Source organism: Phyllostomus hastatus, unplaced genomic scaffold, assembly GCF_019186645.2.
Source record: "Phyllostomus hastatus isolate PE091 unplaced genomic scaffold, TTU_PhHast_1.1 phas_contig_58, whole genome shotgun sequence".
In the NCBI taxonomy this organism is placed as follows: domain Eukaryota; kingdom Metazoa; phylum Chordata; class Mammalia; order Chiroptera; family Phyllostomidae; genus Phyllostomus; species Phyllostomus hastatus.
Genome location: NW_025333916.1, coordinates 11,927,640 through 11,944,234, shown reverse-complemented (window position 1 = coordinate 11,944,234; position 16,595 = coordinate 11,927,640). Strand labels below are relative to the sequence as shown.

Genomic DNA, 16,595 nt, shown 5'->3' with positions numbered 1-16,595 from the left:
ACAAATGTTTACAGAACACACATGCAATAAATACTAAAAAATCAGAGTGAAACAAAAAATAGTACAGATTAGTTGATGTCTTTTAAATGCATAAGTGATAGTAAGTAGAACTGTACCTATCACTGTATTATTCAATCAGAGCAGTTGCTGTGTATCATCACTTTTCAGAGCTTGGGTTTTTTGCATTTTTAGAGCAAGTTTGGGTCTTTGAGTGGGCTGCTAAGATGTTCAGGGGGAAGTCAATGTTGGATTTATAAGAGCAGTTGCCTTCATGGCTTATGGTTGTTTTACCTGAACATGTCAGCCTTCTTTTTACTCAGTATGCTCGTATTTGACTAACAGCTCTGTTTTTAGACCTCATCCTGACCCCAGGACCTGAGGGGTCTCAGTCCTTGTACTGGTTCTTAGAATCTACTCCCACAAAATCACTTCCCTGATCATACTGCCTGCCAGTGACTCTGCCTCTCAGAAAGATCACAAGGCTCCATACTGACCCAGGAAGCCCTGGGACTCTGGGCTGCCAAGCCCCGTCCTGTCCAAACCTGACACATTATATTCTCTGCTGCAATCGCAAGCATGACTTGGAAATTGGTGTTTTTGCATACTTGTATGTGTGAATGCAGTATCTCATAGCCACTAGCACATGTGCATATAGCAGTTTTAGAGGACTGGTTTTGTGTTTCACTTCCCAGAAGTTAACTACCATATAGGTTTTTTGAGAAATGTGTGTGCATCAGGATGCTATACCAGTTTTTTTCTCTTTGTTTTCTGCTCTTATGCCATGCTGTGATGTTGCCCTTTCTTGAGAGGCAATGGTGCCAGATAGTGGGATGGACAGGCAGAACACAAGGATTAAAGGGAAGTGGTTTCCCTAGCAACAGTAACCCTGCAAGGGAAGCCACACTACTTATCCACCACTCATGTCTCTTTTCCTCTGCTTTAAATAACACAGAGGATCTGAATGCTAAGTATCTGATTCTGAATTATTTTTGTAGCAGATCAGCACTGTTCAAAAAGAATTTGGAAATATGGAAAATGTGCAATCTACTTTAATAAGTTCATAGACACCTCCAAAATTATCTCTTTCCTATCAGTATGTCATTGCTTTCACACCTTTTGTGACCGGAAGCCAAGAAATAGTTTTCTCTCTCAAAGACAACATGGGTATAGAACTGGCAAAGCCAAATTTTAAAAAATTATTAGAAAAGTCCCATTATATTTCTAACATATAAAAATTATCCTTTCTACACTAGTGGACAAAAAATAATCTGTAGGTTAATTGATATGAGAAAGGCAAGAAAGTCACTATAATAACTTCAATCTAGTTCTTCATAAGACTTTTATTTTAAATTCTTCAAATTATTCTTTTTTGATTCCTGTACTTATTGATAGCTTGACATTAGAGTATTAATATTTTTATGTGATTACTAGTTGTTTATTCAGCCTTTATAAGATGTGAAGTGATATGCTGAATATGGCTCTCCATATTCGTTGATCAGCACTTTACATATATCTCTATCTCTACCTCTATCTATCATCTCTATCTATCTGTATCTAAATCTCATACTACACTACCAGGCACAATTTTGGTATATGAGATTATATACACCCTACATCAAATAGCTATTATGATATCTTAAAACAACTATTGATGAAAGAAAAGATCACTTGCCAAATTATTACCTTACAAACATTGACCCATTTTGAAAAATTAGTTATCCATTATTAGTTATCCATTCAAAGTTGTTATCCATTATTTTCTTAAATTTTCTGATTTACTAATAATTGATAAAAGCTAGAGTAATGAACAGGTAGTTATATAATCCTGTTAAAATATTTCTAATTTGAGCAAAACTGGTTAAATATATAGAACAATACTGTCTAAATGAAACATAATGTCAGTCACAAATGCAAGTTAAATGCATAATTTTAAATATTTTAATCATTACTCTTATAAAAAGTAAATAGTAATGGCAAAATTAATGTTAATATCTTATTTAAACAAATGTCTAAAATATTGTAATTTCCACATATTATCCATATAAAATTATTGAGAGCTTTATACTATATTTTTATACTTGGTTTTCAATATTCAACTTGCTTTTTATTCTTAAGCATGTCTCACTTTGGACTAGCCATATGTCTAGTGCTCAATAGCCACATGGGGCTAGTTGTTACCATATAGTCAGTGCAGGTCCAGACCACAAAATACAACCAAAAGCATTTGAGGCTCGGTTTCTTAAAAGTTAAGATGCTGACCCTATAGAAATACTATTTTTCTTAGTAACATTTAAAAAAATCTATCTTGACATGTTTGGGAAGGTTAATATATTATTGGGAAGATTAATATATTGGCAATGTCTTCTGAATTCACTAGCAGGGGTACTCCTGGAAAAATATTTGAATGATCATAAGAACTTTTCTGAAGTTCTTCCCAGAAACTATAATTAAGTTGATGATAATATAATTATAGAGCCTAGAAACAAGCGGCATCCCATAAAGTATTCTTGGAAAAAATTCTTTGCTGATTTAGTATATCAGGTTGTTAAAGTAGCATTATAGAATCCAGAATATCTTACAGAAACCAGGTCTTTGCTGAATTTCTTTATAACCAGTATTTTTGGAATGTTAATGTACACTGTGTGATTCAGAGTGACTAAACTGAAGAAACCATTAAGTTTTTCTAAAGGAAGTTTCATTTTAGTGTCCTTGATTACAGAGAGATAGACACTTGCCTTCTCTGAATGACACTGCAGAGAAGAGATAGAGAAAGGAAGGATATAAGTGGTTTATCTCAGCGAACTGGCTGAGTCAAGCAATTTTCTTTTGCCAAGTGTCCTGTAATATTTAAAAACCACTTTTAGTGAAGGATTGGAAAAAATATTCTAATCAAGTGGAAGGAAAAGAAAAGCTAAGTAGCAATACTTATATCAGACAAAATAGACTTCAAAACAAAGGCCATAAAAAGAGACACAGAAGGACACTTAATACTCAAAAGAAGAATCCATCAAAAAGACATAAATATTGTAAACATATATGCACCCAATACAGAAGCACCACAATATATAAGGAAAATCTTGGAGGACTTCAAGGAAGATATAGATAGCAACACACTTTTACTGGGGGATTTTAACACCCCACTGTCAAAAATGGATAGATCTTCCAAACAAAATATCAACAAGGATATTGTAGCATTGGACAATGTCCTAGATCAAGTGGAATATATATATATATATATATATATATATATATATATATATATATATATATATATATATATATATATATATATATATCCTTTCATGCCAAAGAAGCAAAAGATACATTCTTTTCAAATGCACATGGAATATTTTCAAAGATAGACCACATGATAGGACACAAAGCAAGCATTGAAAAATTCAAGAAAATTGAAATCATAGCAAGCATTTTTTTCAGACAAGAGCCTGAAAGTAGAAACCAACCTCAAGGAAAAAATTAAAAACCTTCAAATTCATGGACATAGAAGAGCATGCTATTAAACAATGAATGGGTTAAGAATGAGATCAAGGAAGAAATTAAAACTTTTATGGAAAGAAATGAAAATGAACACACAACAGCACAAAACCTATGGGACATAGAAAAGGCAGCTCTGAGAGGGAAGTTTATAGCAATATAGACCTACCTAAAAAAGATAGCAATAGTTCAAAGAAACAACCTAGATGAAACAATCCTACATCTACAAGAACTGGAGGAACTTAACACAAAGCCCAGAGTGAGCAAAAGGAAGAAAATGATCAAAATCAGAGCAGAATTAAATGACAAAAAAAGCTAAAAGAACAATTCAAAGGATCAATAAATCTAGGAGATGATTCTTCAAAAAGATAAACAAAGTTGACAAGCCTTTAACCAGGCTCATCAAGAAAAAAAGGGAGAGGACCAAATAAAATAAAAAATGAAAGAGGAGAAATTACAACTGATACCACAGAAATACAAAAAAAATGTAAGAAATTACTATGAACAACTATATGCCAAGAAATTTGAAAACCTGGGTGAAATGGACAAATTTCTAGAAAAATATAATAATCAAAAACTGAATGAAAAAGAAGCAGAAAGCCTGAACAAACTGATAATAGCTAGTGAAATTGAAGCAGTAATCAATAAACTCTGGCACACAAATGCCCTGAACTGGACCATTTCATAGGAGAATTTTACAAAACATTTAAAGAAGAGCTAACTCCTATCCTCAGACTGTTCCAAAAAATCCAAGAATAGGGAAGACTCCTAAACTCTTTTTTATGAAGCCAGCAACATCCTAGTCCCAAAACCAGATAAAGACACAACAAAGAAAGGAAACTATAGGCTAATATCGCTGATGAACATAGACACTAAAATCCTCAACAAAATATTGGCAAACTGTATCCAGCAATGCATTAAAAAGATCACACACCATAATCAAGTGGGATTCATCCCAGGGATGCAAGTATGGTATGATATTTACAAATCAATAAACAATACATCACATAAACAAAAGCAAAGACAAAAATAATATGACCATATCAATAGACATGGAAAAAGCATTTGAAAAGGTACAGGACCCATTTATGATAAAAACACTCAGCAAAGTGGGAGTGGAGGGAGCATACCTCAACATAATAAAGGCCATATACAAGAGACCTACAGCCAACATCATACTCAACAGGCAAAAACTAAAAGCTTTCCCACTAAGATCAGGAACAAGACAAGGATATATGCTCTCACCACTTCTACTTAACATAATATTGGAACTCCTAGCCACAGCAATCAGACAGGAAAAAGAAACAAAAGGCATCCAAATTGAAAAGGAGGAAGTAAAACTGTCATTGTCTGTAGATGACATGACAGTGTACATAGAAAACCCTATAGACTCCACTAAAAAGCTACTCTACTTAATAAATGAATTTGGTAAAACAATGGGATACAAAGTCAGTATTCAGAAATGAAAGGCATTTTTATACACCAACAAAGAAATATCAGAAACAGAAATCAGAAAAAATCCCATTTGCTATAGCAATAAAAAAAAATAAAGTACCTAGGAATGAACTTAACCTAGGAAGTAAAAGACCTGTACTCAGAAAACTACAGAACACTGAAGAAACAAATTCAGGAAGACACAAATAAATAGAAGTATATACCACATCCACAGATTGAAAGAATTAACATCATGAAAATGTCCATACTACCCAAAGCAATCTATAGATTCAGTGCAATCCCTATTAAAATACCAATGACATATTTCACAGATATAGAACAGACATTTCAAAAACTTATATGGAACCATAAATGACCCCAAACAGCTTCAGTGACTTTGAGAAACAACAAAGTAGGAAGGATCACAATACCTGCTATCAAACTATATTACAAGGTCACTGTAATCAACAGCCTGGTACTGGCAAAAGAACAGACACATAGATCAATGGAACAGAATAGAGAGCCCAGAAATAAACCCATGTCTCTATGGTCAATTAATATTTCACAAAGGGGACAGAAGCATAAAATGAAGTAAAAATGGCATCTTCAACAAATGGTATTGGGATACCTGGACAGGTACATCAAAAAAAATGAAATTTGACCACCCACTTACACCATACACAACAATAAACTCAAGATGGCTAAAAGAGTTAAATACAAATCATGACACCATAAAAATCCTAGTGGAGAATATAGGCTGGAAAATCTCAGATATTCCACACAGCAATATTTTCACTGATATGTTCTCTAGAGCAAGGGGCATAAAGGAAAGAATAAACAAATGGGACTTCATCAAAATAAAAGCTTCTGCATGGCTAAAGAAAACATCAGCAAAATGAAAAGGGCATGGACATAGGTGTCAATGGCACAGTGCCCCTGACACACATCTAGGGACACCAGGGAAAAGGCAGTCCATGCTGGTGCCGCACTGAAAGGAGCAGGCAGCCCACCCTGGGCACCCGGCTGAACCAACAGTATGGGAAAACATACTTGCCAATGATACAGCAAACAAGGATACATCCAAAATGTGTAAAGAACTCACAAGACTCCACTCCAGGAAGGCGAACAACCCAATTAAAAAATGGTCAAAGGATCTGAACATACACTTCTTCAAGAAGGACACACACAGAGCCCAGAGACATATGAAAGAATGCTCAGCATCACTAGCTATCAGAGAGATGCAAATTAAAACCACAATGAGATACTACTTCACACCTGTCAGAATGGCCATCATTAACAAACTAGTGGTGGTGAGGTTGTGGGAAAAGGGAACACTAGTGCACCGTTGGTAGGAATGCAGACTGGCGGGGGCACTGCGGAAAAGAGTATGGAATTTCCTCAAAAAACTAAAAATGGAACTGGGTTTTGACTTAACAATTCCGCAGCTGAGAGTTTACCTTAAGAACCCTGAAACAGTAATTCAAAAGAACCTATGCACCCCTGTGTTCATAGCAGCACATTTTACAATACCCCAGTGCTGGCAGCAACCTAAGTGCGCATCAGTAAATGAGTGGATCAAAACACTATGGTACATTTACACAATGGAATTCTATGTAGCAGAAAGGAAAAAGGAGTTCCTACCCTTTGTGACAGCATGGGTGGAACTGGAGAGTATTATGCTAAGTGAAATAAGCCAGGTGGTGAAAGACAGATACCATATGATCTCACCTTTAAGTGGAACCTAATCAACAAAACAAACAAGCAAACAAAATAGAATGAGAGACATTGAAGTAAAGAACAAACTGACAGTAACCAGAAGGGAGGGAGGAGGGGGATAACAGGGGAAAGAAGGGGAAGGGTAATAAAGGAACATATATAAAGCACTCATGGACAAACCAAAGAAAGGTAGGATTGAGGGTGGGATGTGGGGTCAGTGGGGTGGGGCGAGAGTGGTGGGAAGAAGATGGAGATGACTCTACTTGAACAACAATAAAAAAAGATGTTAACTCCCCCCAAACAAACAAACAAACAAACAAAAAAAACAACCCACATGTTTCCTATGGAAATCATCATGCAAAAAAAAAAAAAGAAAAAGAAAAAGAAAAGAAAACCACTTCTAAATATATAGATAATATATGATAGAATTGTACACTGGAAACCTGTATAATTTTATTAACCAATGTCATCCCCATTAATTTAGTTAAAAAAACACTTTTGGAAAGACTGACTAGCAAGAATCACAACTGTTTTTAGTAATTTCAATAGATTTTCCTGACTGGTATGGCTCAGTTGGTTAGGCATTATCCTGCAAAGGAAAAAGTCATCATTTCAAGCAACTGATGGACATTTCTCACTCACATCGATGTTTCCCTCTCTTTCTTTCTCCCACCCTTCCTCTCTCTCTAAAAATAAATAAAATCTTTTAAAAATTAATTTGTGTAGATGAGGATACCATAATTACAAAGATATATAGAATAAATAGGGAACTATTATGTGAGTTCAAAAACTAATATATAAGGTTTCTATTTTCAAAAAAATTAAGACAAATATTTCATTTGGAGATTCTGCCGTTATTATTCATTAACTGTATCAGTGGCCCAAACAGATTTCTAAGCATCCATTTTCCTTAGACAACATGAACAAATCCAAATGGTCAATGATTAACAATAACCAATTTGTGAATTAAAGTGAAAAATTTATTTATTATAAAATGGAACAGAACAATGGAAGAAATAGATTTCTATATATATAGGGATGAAAGTGGCTTTTAAGATATTGAAGCAAGCCCCAACAAATAACTGAGTATGCTATCATTTGTTTAACTTATTGAACCAATAAATATCCTTAGAGCTCCCATTACATGCAAATTGCTTGTTTTAGGGGCAGTAGGAACCCAAAGCTGAGTCAGACATGAATTCTACACTTAAGGATCTATAATTTAATGAGGGGAGAAGGACCATAAATAGCTATAACAGAAGCCCAAGAATTTTGGATCTGAAAAAGGAAGATTGGCTTTAAGGGTAGTGGCTGCAAGAGTCAGGGCAGGAGGCAGAGAGCAGTTCTCCAGGAGAAGTAGATTTTAGCAGGTCCCCAATGAAAGAGAAGCATTTTAGTCTCGCACAAAAAGGGGGTGGAGCCTATAGGTAGAAAAAAAAACTAGCAAAGACAAAGTTCTTGAGGGAATACAGGAAAATTCTGATTTATAAGTGGTGCTTGAGACCTAAGCATTTCTCAAAGATTATGTTCTGCATGAAAAGGTTTACCACAATGGTATTCTATGTTTTCAGCATCAGTTCAGACTTGACTCTTTAACTAAGGAATATCTTTTGATTATAGCTCCCAATAAAATAAATAGTTTTTTAAAGTTTAAAACACTTTTAATTAAAAAGCTACAGAATAAAACTAAGATTCAAATATACTGTATTACCTTTCTAAAAACCTATAGTATCAAAATGTACATATCATATTTTGATTCAGTAGTAAGCATTTCTTTTACCAGTAAAATAAATTCTATTTGCAATCATAAACATATGCTAGTTTCTCAAGTTTGGTGCTATGTCAGGGAATCAGATTCATTAATTCATTTATTGTTTTTGTCACTTTATATAAAATGGGAGAGGTTAGTTAGAACAATATGAGTTAATATTTAATGTGATCAGTAAAATATATTGTCAATTTTTTTGTCAAATTAGTACCTGGATACTAATTCTTTTTCCTTATATTGTTATAAATACCTTCTTGCAGTTTGCAGTATATTTTTATTTTCTTTGTGTGCATTTTGGTGAACAAAAATTGAAATTTTAATGTAGTTAAATTTAGAAGACTCATAATGATTATTTTTTGTGTATTGTTAAAAAATTCTTTCCTACCACAAGGTTGTAATTTTCTCTTAAACCTTTTATCATATGATTACTGCTTTCATTGTATTAAAAAATCTTTTCCTATCCTGTTATCATAAATATATTTTCTCTAAAATGCTTATGGTTTATCCTTCATATTTATATTTTTATTCCTTTGGTAATATTTTTTTAGTATGGTTTGGAGTAGGGACCCAATTCCATTTTTTTCTGCATGGATAATTAATTATTCTATCAAGGTTAAAATAAAGTTACCCTATGCTTTTGCATCTATTGAAGTGTTCCAATTGGAACTAAAACATGATAAAGAGGAGGAAGTATATAAGCAGTTATAAGGATATAAGCAGTTTATAAACAGTCAGTAGCCATTTGGCTCTAAAAGAGAAGGAAGTGTGAGTTTCACTGAAGAGACGATCCTTTTTCAATGCTCTAGTAAAAAGGAGGTGATAGAAGCAACAAAACAGAAAGTAAACACATGTTCAGTTAGGGTGAAGACAATGAGATGTATATTAAATCAGAGTGATTTATAATGTACAGGACGTTCACAAGCATGAGTGCAGGCTCAGATACCAGCAGACCTTCACCTAAAAATTTATGTTTTTATGAAGTCCTTTATTGTCTAGTTTAATTCTTTCATCTTGTCAGACATACATGTAAGACAGAAAATGAAGTGACTCCCCAAGAGGCACCCGGTGAGTTGGGGGCAAAACTGTAATCATATTTTGGATTAGACTTATGAGGGTAGTAGATCTATCACCAAATACAAATGACTGGGACATACACTTTTTTTGTTTTTACCCATCAACACAGTTTGAAGACTTTTTATGACTATTTTTTTCCAAATGTATAGAAATATAAACTGCTAGGCTGATTCAAAAAACATGCATTTTGAAAATTTAATTCTTTATGCCTATGCCAAAAGGGAAGTTTAAGCCTAAAAGTGATTCCTTCTATCATATTCCTAGCATGAGCAGATCTCCTCTTTTAAAGCTTATCAGTTTGCTTCACTGTGGGAAACATAAGCAATAAAATATCTTTCTCTTGATAAACAAATTGAACTTTCTCACCTCCAGTTAGCATGAATAGTTTTGCCTGACTACTGATAGATAATAGCTATCAGTAGTCAGACAAAAGATAGCATAAAAGAGTAACCAAAAATGCACATGTTTAGCTTCACTAGTCTTCTTTTATAGTTGATAAAATGTTACAAAACTCACAAGCTATGATCCATGTATTTATGACTTGAGCTTCTGTAACTTTATTTTCCCTTGTGGAAAAAAAAGACAATAGCTATAATAATTTGTCTTACAGATAGAATTTTCATTCTTTTACAAAGATGTTCTGTCTAGCAATGTGGATTATAGCACTTGGCTGAGAGGAAATTATTTCTCAGACTATCTACAAAAGTGACTTTTCCTTTATAGATATGCATCATGAGTTTAGAACTCTGGGGAGAAATTCTTCCTTTCTTCTTTAAAACAAAATTATTTTGCAAGTGGCTAGTGAGCCATCAACTTCTTAGGTTTATAAAGTTGTGTTCAAATTGTACCTTAATTTTTTGCATCCTTAAAACTTGACTATATCTTAACATTGTTGCTGTATTAGAAGGTGGACCAAGACCATATGTAAGAACAGATTTTATGGAGAAGTAAAGGAAAGGGTAGAGCAAAAAAGGAATGTTACTGGATTTATTTTTATTTAAAGGATTTATTTTTAAATAAAAATTTAAAATAGTGTAATTCCACTTTAAAAAGTTCTCACTAATTAAAAATGTCCCCAACTATATAGAATTGTAGTTTACATAAAATGAATGCATTAATTTTAAATGAACATTTTGATGAGTTTTGACAAATATATACAACTATGTGACCATTACAATCAAGATACAGAACATTTCCATCATCCCAAAAGATTTTCTTCAGTTTTTCACTTGCTAGCTTCTCCCCTGTTCCCCAGGCAATTAGTTGTCTATCACCATTGATTAAATCTACTTTTTTATAGTTCTTGTGTGTCAGAAGGTATATACTTTTGCATCTAAAGTCTTTCACACAGCATGGTTTTTGATATTTATTCAGGTTGTTGAATGTATCAGAAGTTTATTCCTTTTTATTGCTAAGTTGTATTTTGTTTTTGGGTATGATAGTTTATTTGTACATTTAGATGGAAAGTGGCTTGTTCTGACTTGGGGCTATTATGGAGTAATCTATAAAGTTTTATAAACAACTGTTTGTGTGGACCTGTGGACCTGCTTTCCTTGCTCTTGAGTAAATACCTAAGAGCGGACATGCTGGACTGGACGGTAAGAAGATAGTTAACTTTCTGAGAAACTGCCCAACTGTTTCCCATAGTGACTGTCCCATTTTATATCCCCACCAACAAAATATGACAACTCTGACTCCATATTTTTGCTTATACTTAGTATATCAGTTTTTAAATATTTTATCTATTCTAACGAGTTTGTGGTGGTATCTCTTTGTGGTTTTAATTTTCATTTTAGTAACAGCTAAGAGCATTTAAATTTTTTTCTTATTTTCCATCTATTTTTTAAAAGTTCAGTTAGGCGCCCTGGCTGGCATAGCTCAGTGGATTGAGCGCGGGCTGGGAAGCAAAGTGTCCCAGGATCGATTCCCAGCCAGGGTACATTCCTGGGTTGCAGGCCATAACCCCCAGCAACCGCACATTGATGTCTCTCTCTCTCTCTCTCTCTCTCTCTCTCTCTCTCTCCCCCCCTTCCCTCTCTAAAAATAAAGAAATAAAATCTTTAAAAAAAAAAAGTTCAATTAGGCAAAAAATCTTTGTCTAAATTTAACTGGATTGCTTATGTTATTATTATTGAATTTTAAGGTCTTTTTTGTATACCTGTATCTTGTTCTTAGTTGGATATACTAACTACAAGTATTTTCTCTTAGTTTGTGATCAGTATTTAATTTTTTTAATGGTGTTTGCCATTGAGTAGAAGTTTTAAATTTTGATAATATCCAATATATCATTCTTTGTCTTTTATGCTTTGTACAGTTTTGTTCTACCTATGGAATTTTCACTAGCCTTAGGTTTCATATCCTCCTACGATTTCCTCCAGAAGTTTTATAATTTTTGAGTTTTTATTTACTTCTATGGTCAATGTATAATTAATTGTTGTATATCACATGAGACAAGGATCAAGATTCATATTTTCTTATTAGAATTATCTAGTTGTTGCAACACCATTTGTGGGGCACATTGGATTTCTTTCATGTATTATTGAAAATTAATTGAGACTATATCATGTGGGTCAATATTTGGACAGTATTTTGTCATTGATTTGTTTATCCTTGTACTAAATACCACATTGTCTTGATTACTTTACAGTTAGCCTTATAATGAGTCTTGAAACCAGAGAGTATAAATGTTGGGAACCGCCCCGACTGGTATCAGAAGCTGAAACCCCCGCCTAGGCTAAGGCTAAGGGAATGCCCTTGGAACTGTAAGCCAGCAAGGAGACAAAAGCTTATCTTCCTGGCAGGAATGCTGCTTCTGCTGCTTTATTCATGACTGAACCCCAAAAAGCTTGGTCGGCTAGCCAAAGACGGGTAAGATTCCCCATGGGGGGGAACGACCTAAGACAGGCATGATCACTTTGGGAGGCCCCCCAAAAGAGGGACTTGGGGGGCTACAGCAAAAGGGGGTGATGGACCCTCGCTCCTTGGCTTTGACATAGCCTGAGTTCTCATCATCTGGGAAAAAACCTCCTTGTCTCCCAGTTGCCTTAGTTCCCTTGCTCCACCTAAGCCTGAAACAATGACAGGGTGGTGCAGCTCTGTACTGAGAAGTGCGGATTCCCCGGGGTGATCAGGCTTAAGAAAGAACATGTAAATTACTGTGAAACCTTCTTTGTTTAGAATGCTCTCAGTTGAATGAGAAGGGTCTTAGGAGGAAGTTAGTTTGTTCCTCAGCCTTACAGCTCTTTGACCCCCAACTCAATAGACCGGCAGAGTTCTTTGTTTTCTATGGTTCCTTACTTCCCCCTAATGAGTACTGTACTTTACCTGAATTATTATGCAAAATGAGCCCAATAAAAGCAGGTATGGATGGTAAATCAGTGCGCTCCCCACTAGGGGGGGTGGCCATTCTGTCCCTACTTCCCCACAGAAACTAGTTTGTCTCTGTGCATGTTTTTTCTCACGTGTTTATCATCGAGCCATCCACAGCGTTCTGTGGTCACTGCTGGCCGGTGACCCACACGCAACATATAAATTCTTTAATATTGTACTTTTAAAAATTCTTTTCATTATTTTGGGTTCTTTGCATTTTGGTATGAATTTAATAACCCTTTTGTTAATTTTTAATAAAATTCAATGAGAGTTCTGACTGGAATTGCATTAAGTCTGTAGATCAATGCTGACCAATGAGATTCAATGTGTCTTAGTTTATTCAGGCTGCTATAACAAAATACCACAGACTGAATGCCTCGTAAACAGCAGAAATCTGTTTCTGTTCTGGAGGCCTAAAGTCCAAGAGTAGTGTGCCTACAGGTTCTGTGTTTGGTGAGGGCCTGCCTCGGTTTATAAATAGCAGTATTCTATCTATAATTTCACAAGGCAGAAAGAGCAAGGGAGCTTTCTCAGGCCACTTTTATATGGGCATAATGCTGTGATCTAATTAATCTCATGATCTACTCAGCTACCAAAGGCCCTAGCTCCTAATACCATCATCTTAGGGGATAGGTTTCAAAATATAAATTTGGAAGAAACACAAGAATTCAGACCATAGTACAATCCAAGCCAAAAATATGAGGCACATACATTAATTTTTTCTGGTAACCTTACTAAAAAAATAAAAAAAAACCCCGTGGAACTAATTTAACTCATAAACATTATTTCAACATAATCAGTATAAGTCTTGATGTGATTTTTTTTGGGGGGGGGGGTGCTAAGTCATTGAAATCTGGTGTTTTTGCACTTATAGCCCATATCAATTCAGACTAGCCACATATCAAGTGTTCAAAATCCTCATGTGGCTAATGGCTACCAAACTAGGCAGTGAAACTATAAACCAATTTGGAGAGAATTAAGAGCACTTAGCTGTTAATAATTGTCATAACATATTTAATATATTAAGTCTTGATTTTTAAGTTCAAAACATTTTATTTCTGATCATTTCTATTTATATTCATTTCTTATTTAGCCCATGAGTTATATAGAAGAGTGTTAACTCCCAAATATTTGGGGAATTTTCAAATATTTTTCTGTTCTTGATTTCTATTTTAACTCCATTGTAGGCACAGAACATAGTCTGTCAGACTTCATCCTCCTTAAATTGGTCCAAGTATGTCCTACCTCAATGACTACTCCATGAGTACTTAACAAGAATGTGTGTGGTCAGAGGCTTCCAGGCTTTCTCAAAAATATTAAGACTTCTCAGTATTTCAGGGTCCAAAACTCCTAGTCATTCAAAATGCTTATAGTTGCAAGAGACAAAAATTAACTAACAAATACAAGGACTTTCTCATCTCTAATCCACAGCAAATGAAAGGGTGAATTTGGACTCAGAGATGATAGAATTCACAGACTTAACACTGTCAGGTTACTTCCTCTCACTGACTCCTGTCTCTCATTCTTCTGAATGTCAGACATTTTCCCCCCCTATTCCAGATGCATTTGCTTGATGGTTGGGAACATGGCTCTAGAGCACCTCTTACTAAGATTCTTCCATCTACACAACTCTAAAGGCAATAGGAAAACCCTGACAATCTCTAGATTCTCCTAAGAAGTCCTCTGGTCCAACTTTAATCACCCATTTGGTGTTGGAATAATTACTATAGCCTCAGGGATGAGGCAATAAGTTGGTCTCAGTATGACGGCCACCCAACTTTTAGCTAGGGAATTGTATACTAATGGTATCCCCACTAGAAACATAGGGATGGATTGGTGAGGGAGAAATTCCACAAAAGAAGGAGATATTGCTATTAGAATAATGTAATGGGGCAGGTTGCTGGTTTAACAAAACAACTTCTGTACACTATGCCATGCTAGCACTTCTAGACACTAGGATTTTATTCAGTTTCCTTTAAAAAGAAACAAGGGAAGTTTAGAAGCAAAGGGGTAGGTAATTGAATGGTTATCCACTTTCCCTTTAAACTTAGGCTTCATCAGCTATGCAGGATGTGGAATTAGAAGCACTTTCAAGTCTATAGCCAAACTCCATTATTCCCATAAAGGTAGAAGATCTGATTTAGTCTCAATAAACAAATACTCAAGACAGAGACTACTTAAATAATAGCAATTATATTTCAGATAAATGGCATAAACCTTTATGTACTTGTGACCTACCCTTTTTTAGAAATAATTCTCAATCTGATGTAAAAAAATTGCATTTTAAAAATGTCATTAGACCTGCTTTCACTGGTGTGCCTCAGGTGGCTGGGTGTCATCCTGTGAAGCAAAAGGCTGCCAGTTCGATTACTGGTTAGGGCACATGCCTGGTTTGCAGGTTTGGCCCCCAGTCCCTGGTTGGGGTACATTCCAGAGGCAACAGATGGATGTTTTTCTTGCACATTGATGTTTCTCTCCCTCTCTTTCTCTCTCCCTCCCTCTCTTTCTAAAAATAAATAAATAAAATCTTAAAATCTTTTTTAAAAATGTCACCAGACCTTATAATGCTACAACAGGGTTTAGTTCCTCATAAAACCTCATGTCAACCAAAGCATGCCATGCTGCAGGTCAAGGAATATCTGACTTTGAAGACTGAACTCTCAATTTAAAACTGCACTTTAATTCACATCAGGTTATACCATAATACAAGAAAAGAAAGAGGCTGCATGTTGTCAAACTTAATGGCAAAAGTTACATAGAATTGGCTAATTAAATAATAAGTGGACTCTGACTTATATGGAGGGGAATGTCGGAATTCATCAGTGTGAGAGCTATTTGACAGGGGTGATAAATCCTGTTCTCTAGGGTTGATATTTCTCAATGCCCTAGGTTATCCTAGGGCATTTCAGATGCACTGAGAGGGCTGGATTAGCAGCAGCCTGATTTAGTGATACCTTTTGGGGAGGCATTCTAATTAGCACATATCTGGGATCTTTAAAGAGCTAAAACCAATGATGCCAATTGAAAAAAGATGGAGAAAATAATATGTGGTTATATACATAAAGACAATTCTTATAAAAAGGGATGCTAATAGAGGCAAGAGTCAGGTAAGAAAACAAAATTTCTATTGAAAGAGTGTCCAAGAGTGAGGAAAATGGAGACAAACTATATTCAGAGCTTACAATTCACTGTCAAAACCTCAATGAAGTAAATTTCAACTAGTCAATGTCAACATTTTATGGTAAATCATTGATTTGGATCTTAAGTGGTACCAGGAAGTGAATATAGAGTTATTTTATATTGATGAAGTTTTTTAATCACTCTTCTAGCACCCATTTTTCTCCCTCTATGATACTTTCCTTCTGTCATAACCTCCACTTTCCTATAAGCCCCACTACCTGAATCTGTTGTAGGAAGTGATATATCACACACTAGCCTGCAGGAAACATTATACGCTAATTTATTCGTAATACAAAATACAGAAATTTAAGATAAGAAGAAATACTGTGTTATTAGTGTTACCCTCCACCCATGTAGCCTTGGCCTCTATGAAGTCACAGGAACAATCTAGTAACAACTAACCGTTCTGATTCACAGAGTCCAGGGAAAGCTACTGACCTCTTGGTGCACAATGGAACCACAGTAAAGAGAATGTAATATATCAAGGTGAGCTCTCCAAAGTTTCACAAACTCCATGTACGCTTCTCTCCCACTGAAACAGTTTTCACTCTGCCACCCCTGT

The 16,595-nt window shown here is 35.1% G+C and overlaps 1 long non-coding RNA gene across 2 annotated transcripts in view; it reads left to right on the top strand.

The window, feature by feature from the left end:
• The window catches only part of LOC123824872, a 61,724-nt gene that overhangs the window by 25,971 nt on the left and 19,158 nt on the right, over nucleotides 1-16,595 (top strand). Inside the window, exon 4 of one of the 2 annotated variants that reach the window (XR_006786777.1) lies at nucleotides 16,451-16,519. This is a non-coding gene — a long non-coding RNA (uncharacterized LOC123824872). Of the gene's footprint in view, nucleotides 1-12,131; nucleotides 12,261-16,450; nucleotides 16,520-16,595 lie in introns of those variants that run through there. The other variant, XR_006786776.1, reaches the window with a different exon arrangement.